The 14,686-nt window shown below is 36.6% G+C and overlaps 1 protein-coding gene across 3 annotated transcripts in view; it reads right to left on the bottom strand.

The window, feature by feature from the left end:
* Window positions 1-14,686, bottom strand: part of CCDC178 (coiled-coil domain containing 178) — a 559,051-nt gene that overhangs the window by 471,105 nt on the left and 73,260 nt on the right. For 2 of the 3 annotated variants that reach the window (XM_021670019.2, XM_064378982.1), the window contains exons 1-2: window positions 12,504-12,630; window positions 11,781-11,884 (exon numbers count right to left, since the gene is read on the bottom strand). The gene's annotated coding sequence lies outside the window, so the exon portion shown is untranslated. Of the gene's footprint in view, window positions 1-11,780; window positions 11,885-12,503; window positions 12,631-14,686 lie in introns of those variants that run through there. The other variant, XM_064378981.1, reaches the window with a different exon arrangement.

Raw genomic sequence — 14,686 nt, 5'->3', positions numbered from 1 at the left:
CATCTTTGGAAAGATTAAATACCATTTTTCTCATATAAATCAAATTAGAACTCACAGAGTCAATTTCTACCCATATATTTGCAAAGATATCTCATACTGTATTCAGAATTTGTCTGAGTAAAGAGATGAGCCTTTCACCTTCTGGTAATTACTTGAGACTTAAAGAGTGACAGGCAATTCAAATCAGCTTTCACGATGTTAAATTATTTCCTAGGTCAATATCATGTATCATGTGTTATTATTTCACCTCTGAGTTACATCAAACAATTTTGCAGTGAATATCCTGCAAGCATTTACATTTTCTGACAAAATATAAAGTACTTATATTGTAGTACTTTTTGTCTCAAATGTTAAATAACAAATTCTGATACATTTGAACCTTCAAAATTCTTGTGAAAAAACTATTTTGTGAATTAGAAAGTACTATGCCATTTTACTATGACATAGCTTTTGTTCCTGAAGAAATTTCTTTCTATTCTACTTTTTAAGAATGTCAATAACTATTTATTGAAGACTTCTGCACATGCTTGATAGATATATGGAGGTATATCAGGAAATAATGAGATAAACTTCTGCCCCCCCAGAAGTTTTTATTTATTTGGAGGTATTACTAACACATGATTATCTAGAAAAACCTTAACCCAAGAAAAACAAAAATGACAGCTTACACGTAAAACATACCAGGTGTTCATCTACTCCTCAGCAACTTACTGGCCCTATTTTGTAGAGAAGACCCTAAAGCACTGAGAGGTGAAATCATTTACCAGGGTGCTATTGCTGGGCAGTGCAGTCGGATTTAGCCCAGGTGTATGTTACCCTATATGCCTGCTAAAACAAATTAGGGGGTGGATGGAGTGAGGGTATTATAACAGTGTTCCTAGAGTGAAAAAAAGGTAAGAAAAGAGTTCTCAGGACCCTTTAATGTGCAATTATGTGCAGTAATGCTTTTAAGTGAGAATAACGTGTGCTCTATTTTTCAATCAAGCTTTAAATTGTAAGCCTGGCTGAATGGAATCAGGAGAAAAAATTACAAAGCCTGTGATTGAGACCACAGAATTAGTCTCAAAATCAAATAGACTAAAAGTTTAAAAGAAAAAAAAAAAAACAACACAAGAGAAAAATGTTTTTGTAAAAGATCAGACTCTTGAGCATAGCACCAAAACCACAAAATGTTTTAGAGCCATGACTTCATAAAAATATAAAGCTTCTCAGCATTATCACTCAAGTCAGGAAAAGATACTGCAAATGTGGGTAATAAAGACTTTCTGGATTAATATATAAATAGTTAGAGAAATCAATCAGAAAAAATGAAATATCCAAACAGAAAAGGTGAACCAATGACCTGGAACTGGCAACCGCTACACAAACTGAGAGAGAAAGAGATGGGAGAAGAAGAGAGGGAGGGAAAGAGGGAACAGAAGGCGGGGGGTGGGGAGAGAGAGAGAGAGAGACAGCAAGTTAATATAGGGACAAAAGTCAGTCTTCAGTAACCAATAACAAGATGAAACAATTTTTACGGAAGTTATAATATAGTAAACTAATAGAAGAATCAAATTATCACATAGCAGAATGTAGTAGAGACATGCAAACTGCAAAAGAATGCCTATAAAGCAGTAACATATTTGTGTTGTGAACGTGCATATTAAATCCTATAAGTGAGATAAAATAATATATGATATAAATGTTACACATCCTCTTTGAGAAAGGAAAAAAATGAAATAAAAAGAATGTCTTTCAATTCAGGGAAACTTTCTTAATGAAACAGCAGATGTAAAGAAAAATAACTCTTATCTAGCAATTTTTAGAAATTCAAGTAACCATGTTGTAAATCACTTATCTTCACTGTTCATTACAACTAGAGAATATAGAGTATTTGCAACCCAGGGAACCAAATAAAGAAGCTATTTCTTAACAAAAGTACCCTTAAACTTGAGATAGCACTACTGTTAAACATAGATTATATATGCTGTTTGCTAGCCATTCTGTGGAAAAAAATAAGCACATTCATGTTGTAAAATTATTTTCTCTCCCACCTAAAATGTAAATTTTGTTTTCAACACAAGTTTAGTATGTATTTAGATAATTATGTAGTATGATAAAATCATAGCTAAGAGATATTATTGGTTCAGAAACTATTTTAATCATTTCAGATATATCTGTACCTACAAACAATATCTACAAAAAATTAGCCTTTTGTCTAAAATCAAAAAAATGAGACAATCGTTTTACTTGAGTAAAATAAGAGTAAGCCTCTGAGAGCTTCTAAACCTAAATATAATAAACCTATTTGGAGCTTTATGTATTCTTAGACATTATTTTTATCAATGTATAACTGTTCATTAGAAGTAAATATAATATGAAATGCACAATGAAACACTTTTGATGAAAGAGTCTTTTATATCTTAACTACTCTGGATTATATTTTGGGATTGTGGCAGAAGTAATAATATGTGTTTATTGCACAATTTCCTCTTTCTCAGAAATAGGAAAAGTACATGTGCCGACCTCTCTTAAAGACAGTTTCAGGACCATGTAACTGGAATTCTGGTCAATGGAGTGTAGAGTAGATATTGACCTTAAAATCATTCCATTTGCCTCTCCAGCCCTCTTCCTTTCCATGGTTCCAGATGGTGGAGCTACAGTGAAAAAAAACTAGATACCTGGGCCACTCCTTGAAGAAGACCCCATCAAAAAAAGCTACCTTAACCATATCACTAATATCATTAAAGAAGAGATCTTTGTTTTGTTAAACCACTGTGATATTGGACTTTTGCAAAACATAGTCTGACTTATTCTAATAGAGGACTGCACTATAATAGTTAATAAACTATTAAGTTTATTAACTAATCAAAATATTAATCCGTAGCTTAAAACCACAATAGTTAAAAATCAACATGATCAATAATAATGGAAATGGCTCAAGTGATGATTCACTGTCCCTATAACCAAAAGAATGAAGTCTACATAAGTGAAATACAGATGATTTTACTTTTAACAGTTGAGTAGTAGAGTATGGAAAACTAACCATTTATATAATTTGGGGCATTTTCTGTGTTGAAAGCCAAGAAAACTTCCTGCATTCTAAAAATCTTCACATCTTCCTTAGAATATCTGAATTATAGGCATTCTCAATTATAAACATAATAACAATTTTTTTAATTTAAGAACATGATTTTTCACAGAAACAAGGTCATGCCAGCTATTCACATTTAGTTATTTGGATACCACCACCATATTTTTTGTTATTTTCACTTACTCTTTGTGGTGTTAAGTCAATTTATACCAATTCACATTATGATGATACATTTTCTGGTTGATATGAAAATAAATACATAACTATTATAATACAAATTTTCATATACAACTTCAAACTAATCTTGTTACTGCCAGCAATATAAATATTCCTGTTAGGGGCCACTCGATAATAAAGGATGGTAGGTTCCCAGATAATCAAACTGCACTCTCCCCTACCCCAAATAGCATCATGTTTGTTAAAACGTTATTTTATCAGCTAAAGATATTGAATTATTAATTGCATTCAGCCCCCCAGCTCATCCACTTCCATTTTTATCTCATAACAAGACTTCCTAGTTTTTTGTCTAAAGGTTTTCGGCCTGGAGAAAAGCAGAAACAGTCTGAAATCTCTTTGATCTTAACTCATGGGATATCCTGGAGAGGAATGTAAGATCAATGAGGTATGTAGAAGTATTCCCCAGTAGTGATGGAAGAGGTCTGTGAGCCAAACAAGGCTATGGTAGTAACGAGGAAGGTGACCAGATTTTGAAGAGATGACTGCTGGGTGTACTGGAGGCTGCATCACAGGCATGAGAGAGCTCCCAACTGCACTCAGCTTCTTATGTACCTGGGGCTACATCAAGTCAGCAGTGATCTATGAGATCCATGAAAAGGCTGGTACTCCCAGTGGAAGATTTGACACATAGCAGGAGGGTGCCGGGTGGGGACAGAAACCACACTTGTGGATATAAAGACCCCAGAAACTTTGCAATTATGGTTTGGATATGGGGAGGGGATACAAGTAATACCAAGATTGAGGGTAAATTTGCTGTGAGCAAAAAAAAAAAAAAAAAAAAAAAAAAAAAAAAAAAAAAAAAAAAAAAATGGTAGAAAGGGGCCACAAAGTTGGAATTCAGTTGATTTAGAGAAAAATCTTAAGTGTGATGTTCTTTACATACTCAGCTTCTGGGCTACGATCCATGCTTTCTATACCAGCAAAAGTATATTACTAGAGCCTAAACATTTTTAGCAGAGTTTTTCTAAGTGAACTATAAGTTTTGCTTAAAGATGGTAGTAACAGATTTCTCCAACCCAAGTTTTAATACAAATCTCTCATGCCCTCCCTACACACTCACACACATACATACACACACACACACACACACAAATTGAATACTCCTTGATACACATACCCATACCCTGTGATGCTCTTTCTTCTAATTTTACACACTCTAGGTCCCTCTCAGTAACAAAGAAACACATCTCTTTGAGAAACACATCCAGTACCTTATCTAAAGAGGACTGAACCTCCCAACAAAGGAAACATTAACTTCATGTCATTTCTAGCTATGCATTATTTATGATGCTCTGTAAGATAAACATCAGAAATATTTTTTTTATTGCATGGCTTCGTCCATTAATTTAATTACTTTTTAAAGGTATCAAGAAACAGCTGCCTTGTACTTTTCCAAGTCTACTGTCTGTTAAGGAACTCAGTGTTGACAATACAGTTACATTGATTAATGTGGTATTAAGGCATATAAAATATGATCTTTCTAGAGGTTCAATTATTGCCTTTGTAAGAGAGAACTGATATTATCAACTATTTTGAGGTTATGTTTGAATAACGAAGAAATTACTCCGTGTTTGTTAACATTAGTTTAGAAATTTTAACACTCACCAAGTTCTGTTTATTATTCTAAAGCATCACACTCCATTCTACTAGTCATTTTTATAAACCTTGTAGGGTTTGAAGTTTGGATAATGTGAGGGAAATATTGAGTTTCCACACAAAGGATACATCTAAAATTCTATTGAGAACTGTTACCTAGGACTGATTTTTCTGCTTTTGTAAAAGGATATATCCATGCATTGGCATGGCATCTCCAGAGTATGTCCAATTTTTATTCATCCAGACTCCCTTAATGATCTTCCTCAAAATACAAACTACTGAATTAATACAAAGCATATATTGATAAATAAGAAAAAAATTTGCATTTCATATGAGCTACCAAATTAAAATTTAATAAAAAATGAAAACACTAACTCTCCCTTAAAATGACCTTGTCAAAAGGTCATAAGTTTTTTTTTTCCTACTAAAGGTCTTCAAATACTAAATTGAAACCATAATGCACAGTTGCCCTGCGTCCAACCCGCCACCACTAGACACTCAGTGTTCCTTCACTTACGATCTTTACCAGAGCCCAGTAAGCCATCAATAGAGATGGAGAATATGAGATTAAAATGAATAAGAAAATAAAGACAAATAGGGTGAAGTTTGACAATGAGGCTTTATTTCCCTGTAATTACAGCTTTAAGCTGTTAGTTGAGAAAATTTAATAAAATGCTAAGGTTTCCTATTATGTTTCATTCTAAACAGTAAAGCACCTTAATAGCTTGCCACTCCATGACTGACCAATAATTCAATAGCAGAGATTTGTGTATGTGTGTGGAAAGATATTTTCCTATACATTTTATAAAGAAAATCAAAATGGATATCACTCTGAGTTTATCATTATGCCATAAGGGAAAAAGGAAGTAAAACTTTCATTAGTAATTCTATTACTGAAATATGTTTAGGTATAAATATTTGGACTCTTTTTAATAACTATGACTAAGCAAAGATCTCAATACAACCAATATTTAATATTTTTCTAGAAATTTGTTGGTATTCAGTAAAGAAATCAAAATTCATTCAACAGTATAGCTTTTGAGAAGTATTCAATCATGCTGGAAAATTCAGCTTTCCTTTAATTTCCTATTGTTCTTAAATTCTTTGTTAAGAGAAACAGCTTTTGTTGCTGCAAAACAAACCAAAGATATAAATAAATATAAATAAATAATAGCACCCAGTAAGAAATCTGTGCTTAGTGAAATAACAGACAAATAGAGTGCAAATGTGTAACCATCTGGAGAATAAGAAAATCAAAAGTAATAAGCAGCATTGGGAATTTATTACAAAGAAATTATGCCAACAGCTTCTTACAGCAGTTTTCTATGGAAATGTTCAAATTAGTGGGTAAAGAAATATATTTTATACTACATATTTGGACCCTACTGATATCATTTTATACATGATTTCATGGCATAATATTTGCTAAGTAATCTAAATTAGCTTGACTATAAATGCTTTCATACTGATGCAAAATTTGCTATCACACCAGTCACTCTGTCCCCATAAATGACACAGTTTGATGGAACTGTCTAGAGCCAAAGGTTGTGACACTGGGCTGTCTGAGACATTGTGTTTCAGAGAAATTAACAAATCTGAAGGCAACTAAGATATCAGGAAGATACAAAACAGAAGGTAGAAAGGAAAGAAGCTAATGAAAACTATATAGGTCAAAGAAACAAGAAAAAGTTAATCCTCACCATACTTCAGGATGGATATATATTTCACATGGGGATTTGAAATTATTCCCATCATCATAAGATTCATTTTGACAATTCTAACTCTCATCTCCTACTTCAGAATCTAGATGTAGGAGGAGGAACAGGGGAAAATATTTAAAATGTTCTTTCCCCAGTGTCTTCATCAATTTTCAAATTTTCTACTAATTTTCAATATTTTAGAAATCAAATTCCATTATAGTGACATTTTCCTGCCACATCTTCAAATGCAGAAATTGTTGTTTTATTTTGTCTTTGAATCCACAGTGCCTGGCAAATATTATGTGCCCAAAAATATTTCTTCTACCTTCTATTTTTTTGAACTATGAATAAGAGACCTCTGTAGAATTGTAAAGTAGTAATAATGGAGCAGAAAAAACTAGCTTTAATTTCTTTCACTTAAGAGCTAATTAAATTTTTTTAAAAGCAATTTTGGGGCCTATTTTCTTAAAGCTATGCTGTTCTCTATCATAGCCACTAGCCATTTTAAATTTAAAAATTAAAAATAGAGTTCTGTGGCTAAATTACCCACCTTCAAGTACTCAACAGTCACATGTAGCTATAGGCTACTGCATTATAGCACAGTTCTATGATTGCAGAAAAGTCTTTTGGACAATGTTGTTTTAGAATGTAAGCACCACATCCTCAGTTCCCATGCATATTTTCTAAATTCTATGTTAATTTATTCATCCAAAAAATGTATTCAATATATATTATATGCTTGGCATGAAAGATGCCAGAATAAATAAGACCCTTTTCTGACTACTTCAAATCTTCTGTAGGAACGTATCGGTCAACAGACAATAACAACATTATAGAGAGGCAAGTGCTATGCCATGAAGGGCTTACTGGAGAAGATCATGATTAGAGGGAAAAAATGAACAAGAAGAAGACTACTTAAGTGATCATGGTAAACATTATTTATTATTACAATAATATTTATAAGAATATAATAAGCTACAGGAAGTAGAAATGAAAAGGAGGAAAAAGAATCAAATGCTATTTAAGAGACAGAAACAGTGTGATTTGATGACAAATTAAATGAAGTAACAGAGAAACAGGGATCTAGCATGACTTCCATATCTCTGACCATTATCCGAAATCAGGTCTATGTGAGGAAAACCAGGTAGGATAGAGGAGAGAGGACCACTGAAACTTCACATATGGGTGCCTTTTAATGATGATGGTATATGTGTGCCCAATATTCATGAGAAGTTTTGAGACTGGAAACAGGGTTTTGGGAATTATGATTACAGAACTATAGTTGGATCAGATCACATAACAACAGCAACAAAGAAAAGGAACTTTGACATTAAAGTCAAGAATAATTAATCTTAACAATTTCTACAGAAATTGAAGAAACAAGTGCATGGTATAATAGTAAACAAGAGGAAGGAGTTTCAATGTGGAGTTAAGTTTCCAAAAAGTCACATAAGACAAAGACTAGAAAAATGAAAACAGATCCATTTCATCTAGCAGTAGGTTCTGGATGACCTTAACACAAGCATTTCCCATAAATGATAGGAGCAGAGTTTAGGTAACAAGATGTCCAGGATAGAAAGAATGGCGATGATGAAAGACATGCATACACCACTCTTTGTAGGACTTGAGCAGATATGAGCTGCAAAGAGCTAGACATGAAGTGAGATGTGTAGATGCAAAGGAGGAGGCTATTTGTTTTCTGGTTTTAATGTGGAAAAGACTTGAACATTTATTGCTGTGTCCATAAGCTATGCATATAATAGGTTCATCTTAGCTGGTTTGGATTAATTGCAGTTTATCTCCAGAGCTACTGACCCTTGGCCAATGCTGTAGAATGTATTAACTAAAGATAAATGATGTTTTGTAACCATGGATCCATGAATTGTTTCAAAGCAAGATGTATCTGCCTGCCAGCACTGTTTAGTATTAATAATTGAAATTTATAATTGCACCTAATTTCAGTGGAGCCTGGGGGAGGAAGACATTGAAAGTAAAGGCTGGTAACATAGCTAGAATATGTCTATATGAAAAGCTTTTCATAAGAGATCTCCACTGTGAGCAGATTTGGGTCTCCTGCCACAGAAGTGCTTCACATGCACACCAGTGGTGGTTACAGACTGGTACAGGCTAAGAGCACCTGTGTGACCCAGAGGTGGGAGAACAAAGAAACCTATGCTTGGGATCTCTGGACCTTTTTTCATGCATATTTCTCTTGTGTTGTTTCTGTGCTATGCCATATTCTTTGCCTGTAATAAAGTTGTTCTGGGAGTACAAACCAAGCAAATGGAGTTTCCTAAGCAATGGAACACTTAAGGTGATTAAAGTGTAATTACCTCTGGCTAACATAACTTCGCTAGTAAAAATGCTCAGCTTTTTCGGCCTCTCAAAGAATTTGTTGTAAGTGTAATTTTTAAGCTCAACAGTTACAATTTATGAGGATAGTTTTTACCTCAAGGAAAATAAATTTAAATAATAAAGTCTCATTTACACAAAAAAACATTTTTAATGAAAAAAGATTGTCTAGTTTGTCCATGAAACAACTTGCCATCAGTACAGGGATGTTCAAATAACTAATTTCCATGAAAACTCTACCTTGTTGGCTGTGTTCTTTTACTGTCCCTTCCACCATATTGTCACCCCTCCACCTGTGCTATTTTATTTAACATGCCCAGGTATCTTATCCAGTTCATTAGTTTGTGGTTAAATTCAAAGGTTTTCCAGCATCTAAGGGTACCTTGAATCCCTTTGGTTCATATCAAAGGTCTTGTAAATACCTCTGTTCACACAAACATTCAATAAGTACCCAGAAACAGAGGCCAGATGGTAATATTCACAGATATAAATGAACATAAAATCGACATATAATGATTAAAGTGAATTAGGATATTATCATGCAGTTTAATAAAAAGCCAATGGATATGGTTTTTCAATCAATTAGATGTAGAATTCAGTTCCTTATGGGCCCCCTTATTGACCTTGGGAAAGGTAGTTAATGTATTTGAGCTTCAGTCTTTTGCTGTAGAAAATGGTGAAAATAACAATACTTCACAGTGTTATTGTGAGGGTTAAAATAAGATCATTTGTATAGAATATTTAGTCCACTCACCAGTATATAATAACCACTTAATAAATGATAATAATTTAAATTCAATGAACTAGGGTTCATTAACAAATTACATGACCATAAATACAATGCATACAAATATCAGTTTTCTAATATGAGGGTAAGTTTAAATTTACCTACTGAAATTTTATGAATATTGACTGTAATATATAAAGGAACAATGGCTAGACCACACATGAAAATAAAACTCTAATCCACACATCTGCATCAACCAGTCCAGAAAGCCAAACCATAACTTTCACAGTAATCAGCCTGGAACAGTCAGGATTTTGTTGATGACTGCCAGCTTTCCCAATTATTGCCCCTGGTTCCAACTTAAGACCAACCAGAGTAAGTCAAATAAGATCCTCAGATCAGTCACATAAAATGTCCTGCTTCTAGTTAGCCCTCCTTCAGCATCCCCATGTCAACAACCTCCAATCAAAACATAACTGAAGCTTTACAGCTTCCGCACTCCCCTGCCTGCCTTTGAGTATCTGTCCAAGGCAAGTGACGGTGGCTGACTCCCTTCCTATAGCAAGATCTGAATAAACAGCCCCTGTTTGTTTGAATGTGAGTGGTCTTCTTCTATTTCAGCAGCATTATAAATGAAGTTAAAAGTTCAACATCAATTTTAAAATGCAATATATGGCATAAACACACACACATATGGCACACACACACCAATTAGTGTTTTTGTGCAGAAAACAGACATGAAGTTACTATGGCCATTAGGGCTCACACACATGCAACCATCTGCTTGTAGATGTACTAATTTTCCAACAGTATATAACCCAGATGCTTATAAAATAATCAGTCCAATTCTCTCCCTATATCATTACTTCAATACAAATTCTTTAACTACTTTAAATATTCCAGTTGCTTAACCTTTCTGCTTTTCCCTGCTCATTCACCATACATCATCTTCCTTTCCATTTTTTCTGTACTCCAGAGTCTAGCATTTTAGCAGCCAATATTCTCATTAATCTCATTAATTTTCAGTCCCATAAACCTAGATAAATTCTGGGTAGACAAATATGGTTCCCCTCTCCCTCTGTAAGAAATTCTCTTTCCTAGAGGGCTCCTCTCTTTTGTGAAATTGTTTTCCCACTCCATCCACATAGTCTGACATTGCTGTCAATCGTAGTAACCTCATCCCCAACATAAATGCTCTGGGACAGGCAAATTGAACCAACTAGGGTCAAGAAGAATCCATCAAGTGTTTCTATATATTTTTTTTAGGTGAAAGTTTGGGAATTTATGAGTCCAGTGCTCTTGGAAATCATGGTTCTAGACTGGTGGAATAAGCCTGTGTGAGAATGAAGTCCATATTCTAATGGTAAAAGAAAGAAGAATACATGCAGTTATCCCATTCACTGCTATGGAATATAGAAAAATTCTGAGGATGTGGTAACAAGTTAGTTGAGTCTGAGGTTGTGTTGAATCTGAAGTGAGAGCAGGAGAGGGAAGTCTGGGTTGTGGATAAAAGTTCTGGGAGCAATCCCAAGGGACCCCATCCAGGGGTAGTGGGTAGACTAACAATCAAACTCGTATTTTTGATAGTTCTGGAAATTAGTCAGATATAGTTTATAATAAAACCTTTATGACTACAACAATTAAGTGAGAAGTATTATGTATCCAAGATAGAAATGCACTAATTTCTGTACGAATGTCTAAATAACAATTCAACATAAACAGCTGAAAATCCTCTGGATTCTTGGATGTGTCTTGCAATAGTCATGTCTCTGAGTTCTTAAACTTGTTAAGTGTTATTCTAAAACCTATTACTACAGCAGGACCAAGAAACAATATTTTGGGGAGATCTCAAGAATGCTGTATTTGGGTCAAGATGCCCATAGCAATACACAACACATTATCCAATGATAAATAGGAGTGATAAGCTACCAAGTCAATTCACAAATATTTATTGAGAAGTGGATGAATGTCAAGAAAGCGATAATAGAAACTGCTTTTAATTGGCAATCGGGAGATCCTTATATTACTGAGTTTGAAGTTGCTGGATCTGACTTTGGTCAAATCATAAATCAGCTGTAAACATCATTTTTCTCACCTTTAAAGGGGAGGTGTTGGAGTGGATCATCTTATTTGGGGTGCTTTAAATTCTCAGCCTCTCCTCTAGGAAGCTGTTCAGTATTTGACTTGATTGAGCAGGCACTTGAAAAATGAAATATCAAAAGAAGAAATCAACAATGGTTCAAAGGAATAATACATGAGCCACCACAAGGCGGCCTTATAAGCAAAATAAAAGGTGGAAATAATGATTTTAAAGGAGTAAGACGCTAGAGACGCAGTTACAGACAAGATGAAGTTCCTCTAGGCGGCCAGCGGAGGGAGACTCTGCTTCCCTTCCCCAGGCAGTGCGGTCTCGGGGACTGGGGGACTGGGGGACTGGGGGACAGGGTTGAGGGATTAGGGGACTGGAGGACAGGGAAAGAGGCGGACAGAGAGACTGGGGCTGGAGGAATGGGGTATTATGGGACCGGGGGATTGGGGAATTGTTTTCAAACATGCGGGGGCCAGGACTCCCCTCCGCCTCCGTAAGGGGTGACAAGGAGACTGTAACACCCTCAGGGCAGCTGGTAAACCTCGTCTGGTTCTCTGCGGGAGCCACACAAGCAGGCCGCCAGGGGAAGTGGGCGCCATCCAGCAGCTCCCCGGGGCCGAGGGGCGAGCGCTCCCGACTCACCGGCTCTGCGCGTGTCCCCGCGCGTCTCCCCAAGCCGCGCAGCCCACCCCGCCGGCTCCGCTGCGGCCCAGGCCCCAGGTCGGTTACCCGGTGTCCAGGCAACCTCTGAGGAGGAGGCGGCGGCGTGGGGAGCGGGGCAGCTGCTGCTCCGGGACCTCCTGGTTCAAGCCCTTGGCCCCCGACTCCCCGCATTTCCGAGCTCCAGGCCGCCCCCTCTCAGCTTCCTTTCCCTTTCTTTTGTAACCAACTTGCCAGCTCAACTCCTTTTCCTCTTTTACTGGAGAGGGAGGGAGTGGAGACAAGTCAACGCCCTTTCCTACAACAGTGAGGTTAACATGAGAGGGGATCACAGACTTCGTCCACCTTCTCAAGGACGGCGGGGCCTCTAAGTCTTTCTTGCCACTTGGGACGATAAAACCAGGACTCCATGCAATAACTCCACGTGGTTTGGTTGTTAGTTCTAAGGTGACTTCAGTATTGAGAAACCTAAACAAACTGTTAAGGAGGAAAGGATAGCTTTTCTTAGTGTCTGAGGGTTGAAGTGGGGAAAATGACGAAGTCAAGCCATTTGTCTAAGGATCTGTTTCTTTCAAAAACAAATTTTTGAAGCATTGATCCTTCTGACAGAATACTAAGTGATAGGCCAGGTGCAGTGGCGTGTCCTGTCCCAGGACTTTGGGAGGCTGAGGCAGAAGGATACCTTGAGCCCAGTGGTTAGGGGCTGCAGTGAGCCAGGATCGCCGCCACTGCACTCCAGCCTGGTCGGTGTTCGATCGATCGATCGATCGATAGATAGCACAAAATATATCACCTAAATTTTGTTCCTTCATCTGTGAATATACAACTGAACTGAAATAGGCTTCAGAGAAAGACATCTGTGCCTTATACTATTATCACCATCCTCTTGAATGAAAACAAACACTGGACTATAAACTAAAGATGGTTAAATAGGATCAGAATAAAGATACACATTCTCATCCAGAGAAATCATTTTTCCAGGCAACACTGGGATCTGCCTGCCAAGGTTAAATCAGCAAAGTCTATTACTTTAAGAGGCAATTTAATTAGTAATCCTTTCTAAGAGGGGAAAACCAACAAGTCCATACCTGTAATATGATCCTTTCAGCCAAAGATGGAAAAAGGGAAGCCAGAACTAGCAAACTGGTGGAAGGTCTTAATCTTAAATTAATATATGCAAAAGCAGAGCTCTTTTTGTAATTAAAAAATGGATTCCAGAATGCACTCCACTTTCCCATCTCCCTCCATTAATTATTAAACTTTGGCTTGTTCTCAATACAGTGTTAAATTGTAAACCAAATGAATCACTTGCATGCCAGTAAATATGTATTCATGAGGGTTCACAATCTCTAAATGTGCATATTAAAACAATACCTAGATCTTTCTCATAAAATAAAACTTTACCTACTAGAAATCTCATTCTTAACAAGTTTCTCTTAATTAATTAGAACTCATTGATAATTGCTAAACCCCTATTGTGGCAGGCAGAATTCTAAAATGGACCCCAAGGATCCTACCCCTGCTATACACACCCCCATAATCCTCGGGATTTAAATATGATGGATTTTATTTTCCTGATTAGTTTGTTACATGACACAATTGACTTGAAAAAGGGATATTATCCAGGATGAGTTGGCCTTGATTGGGTAAACCCTTAAAAGGGACTGACCTCTTCCTGGAGTCAAAGATTTGAAGCATCATAGGGATTTATCAAAGGGATATTATCTATTATCAGCTTTGAAGACTGACAAGACCCTATGGCAAGGAAGGCAGGCAGCTTCTAGCAGCTGACAATGACACAGGTGACAGTCAGCAAGGAAATGGGGACCTCAGTCCTACAACTGCAAGGAACTGAATTCTACAAATAATCTGAATATTCTTGGAAGAGAACACTGGACTCCAAATGGGAAAATGTGCTAGCAGGGCACAGTGGCTTATGCTTGTAATCCCAGCACTTTGGGAGGCCAAGGCAGGTGGATAACTTGAGGTCAGGAGTTCAAGACCAGCTGGCCAACATATTCAGCCCTACCAAAGATACAAAAAATTAGCCAGGTATGATGGCACGCACCTGTGGTCCCAGCTACTCGGGAGGCTGAGGTAGGAGGATCGCTTGAGCTTGGGAGGCAGAGGTTGCAGTAAGTCGAGATTGCACCACTGCACTCCAGCCTGAGCAACAGAGCAAGACCCTATCTACAAAAAAGACTATGTCCTGCTATCACCTTGATTTCAGCCTCATGGGACCCTGAGCAGAC

The sequence above is a fragment of the Aotus nancymaae genome, unplaced genomic scaffold, assembly GCF_030222135.1.
Source record: "Aotus nancymaae isolate 86718 unplaced genomic scaffold, 86718_ANA_hifiasm-v0.15.2.pri h1tg000020l, whole genome shotgun sequence".
Classification (NCBI taxonomy): domain Eukaryota; kingdom Metazoa; phylum Chordata; class Mammalia; order Primates; family Aotidae; genus Aotus; species Aotus nancymaae.
This window is presented reverse-complemented; position numbering and strand designations above follow the sequence as displayed.